Source organism: Tenrec ecaudatus, chromosome X (genome assembly GCF_050624435.1).
Source record: "Tenrec ecaudatus isolate mTenEca1 chromosome X, mTenEca1.hap1, whole genome shotgun sequence".
Lineage (NCBI taxonomy): Eukaryota > Metazoa > Chordata > Mammalia > Afrosoricida > Tenrecidae > Tenrec > Tenrec ecaudatus.
Window position 1 is genome coordinate 105,390,667 of NC_134548.1, and position 2,983 is coordinate 105,393,649.

Sequence of the window (2,983 nt, forward strand, 5' to 3'; positions counted from 1 at the left end):
TTTAACATGATTCCTATGATAGAACTCAAGACCCCTCTCTCTGGGAAGACTATAAATACTGTACATGATTCTGTTACATAACTATATATTATAAACTCTTCAGCAAATAGAATGAGGCATTGCTGCATAGAGACATGACAGGCTTAAATGTTCAAATGTGGTTAGAGTGGAAAGTCTCTCCTCAATGGCATATAAATGGACATGATTTGTTTAGCCTGGATGATGTTCTCAATATAGCACCAAGATTAAGCCTTTAAGTCATATTGAGAAAGACGTTTCCTCCTCAAGGGATCTATAAACAACATCTATCACTTTCAATGGATGATTACTCATTTGAGCTTCTACAAATATTCCCAGGATATCTTTCACCCTTCACAGCTGTTGTCACAGTCTGACAGTACACGTATCAGCACAGCAACAATTCCTAATTGACTGCACCTTGTCAGCTTAATGTGGAGGAGCTTTGCTCACACATATTCTGATTATGATATTAGTTAAAGGAAAAGCATATATAGGAGAAACATGAAACATTCAAATCTCTCTTTTAGAAAATATCATATAGTAAGAGAGCTCTATGTTCAGTGCTCAACTATCTTTAAAATTTCCACTCAACTTAATGTATAACATTAAGTTTCAAGTTATCATATTTTTAATGTTTCAGAAATTTGGAGTTTTGAAGGAAAGAAAGTTGCCATGACACCCCCCCTCGCCAAAATGGATTTTTTTTCAAAGCTATGTAATTAATGTTTTAAAACAAAACAACCTTATCACCTTTAAAGTACTCTCCATTACACTTAACTGCATTTGTCAAATCTGTGATTCCATCCTTGGAAACAGTTTGCAAACTCACCTGTTTGAATGGATGACAGCAAATCCCTTGTTTTTTTCTCCCCCTCTTCTACATCAGATTGCTGTCCTTTCATGTCCCTCTGAATTCGCAGAAGCAAAAAGAAGTTGCATGGGGCTAGGTCAGGTGATTAAGGTGCATGGGGGCAAGAGGGGAATGCTGTTTTTATGTCCAAAACTGGTGCACCAAATGGGTGCATGAGCAGGTGCATTATGGTGGTGGCAAAAGCAGTCCTCGTCTGCCATAAACCAGACCATTTTTATTGTTATGCTATCTTTTTAGAACCTCTAAATAGAAAGCTTGATGAACAGTCTGACCTGGTGGAAGAAACTCCAAAGACACTATGAATTAGCATTTTCATCCATTCAGGAAGTTAGCAGTCGTCCAGTTGAGGTTTTTAAACAATAGACATTTCACCTCTTTTGAAACGAGGGAACCATTCATACACTTGAGTTTTCCCCATAGCGCTGTCCTTGTAAGCTGTGTTCAGCTTCACAAGAGTTTCTTTGGCATTTTTGCTGAGCAGGTAACAAAACTTCACGGCTGCATGCTGTTATTTTAAATCAGTGATCACAAAAAAATACAAACCAAAGTTAGAAGGAAACTGCCTTTACAAAATAATTCACTGTGGCCAGAGAAAACCTTTCCAGGTGACACCACTGGGTACGCTAACTCAGAGCAAGCTGTTAGATGTTCACCTAGCAGGAAAAATGCACGCTACAGTAGCTCTGCTCAGTACAGTGCAATTCTGGTTGTTTTTTTTTGTGTGTGTGGGGGGGCATATTCCATATATATATGTATATATAATGCCATAGAGAACTATCATTTGATTGCATTTTCATACATATGGATATTTTTTATGCAGAGGTTGTTGGAGAAAAACCTGAAGTGTCCACATGGTTCAAAGGAGAAAACAAGCAACAACCAAACAAACAAAAATACTCACAGCCATAGAGTTGATTCTGACTCATGGTGACCCTATAGGCCAGGGTAGAACTGCTCTGTGGTTTCTGAGACTCCAACTCTTTAGAGGAGTAGAAAGCCTCATCTACCTCCCACAGATTCACTGGTAGTTTCAAACTGATGACCGGTGGTTAGCAGCCCCAAAAGTAATAACTTTGCTACCATGGCTCTGAGGATCTGTGTGACTACTGACTGAAAATGAGAGCATAATATGCAACTCAATAATACGGCCATATGAATCAAAAAGAAAGTGTACAGAGCCAGATTTAAGGTTTTTTCCCCTCTCTTCCAATGAAGAGAGAAGGAAAGTGAAAAACAGAGTGAACATACAAAAGGGAATGAAAAGGAGGCAGTCCAAATAGTAGCTCCTGCAGAAGCGCTGTAGGTACACGTCATTAGTATATCTGTGATATCTTTCCTGCATTGCAATGAAACCTTTAAAAACCACCAGTGTGTGTGCTAAGTAAGCACCATCCCAAATAAAAAGTAAAGTAAATACATAATCCTTCTATGTGCTTAGTGCTTTATATATGGGTAGCCTCTCTTGATCTTCACAGGGCGGCTAAGAAGATGAAGAAATGGATTTTTTTTAGGGGAGAGCGTGAATGCAATTCTCCACTACCACAAATTATGCAGTCAAGTTCCCCACATTTGGGGAAATCGCAGGGGTCAGCACATCCAGAGTGCAATGGATAAGTCTCTCCCTGGGAAAAGCCCCTTCGTGATCATGGCATCTCCCCTGCCAGGTACGTATTGAAGAAATGGAAATTAGAGATGTTATGTGCCTTTCCCAATTCAGACACCTAAATTTAAGTACCATCGAACATCAGACACCAATTTTATCAACCTAGGGATAATGCTTTAACCACAATTTAGGAAACTACAGAACTAAAATTTGAAAATTACTACATCTTCTGTAGGCACTCAGGTTTTTCTCACAGTTCTTTCAAATCTGATGTTACAAACTCCCGTTTCCTCCTCAGCAGGAAGCTTTTCCATAAGGGAACCTTCTCTCAATGTTCCTTTTATTTGCTTTTCGAACTTGAAACTAGGCAGGTTCAATGGAGGTGTCTCTTCCCCTTCTGGTGATCATTTCCCCCCATCTGATTATCTCAAGTAAACACTAGTTTACTTTTCCCTCAATAATCCCATGTAACTCAGAATCAGAAGGTG

The 2,983-nt window shown here is 39.1% G+C and overlaps 1 non-coding gene across 1 annotated transcript; it reads right to left on the reverse strand.

Moving 5' to 3' along the window:
* Nucleotides 1-2,400: 2,400 nt before the first annotated feature.
* LOC142435095 (U1 spliceosomal RNA) lies at nucleotides 2,401-2,564 on the reverse strand. The gene has a single exon (XR_012781242.1). It is a non-coding gene; the product is annotated as a U1 spliceosomal RNA (small nuclear RNA).
* Between the last annotated feature and the right edge of the window lie 419 nt (nucleotides 2,565-2,983).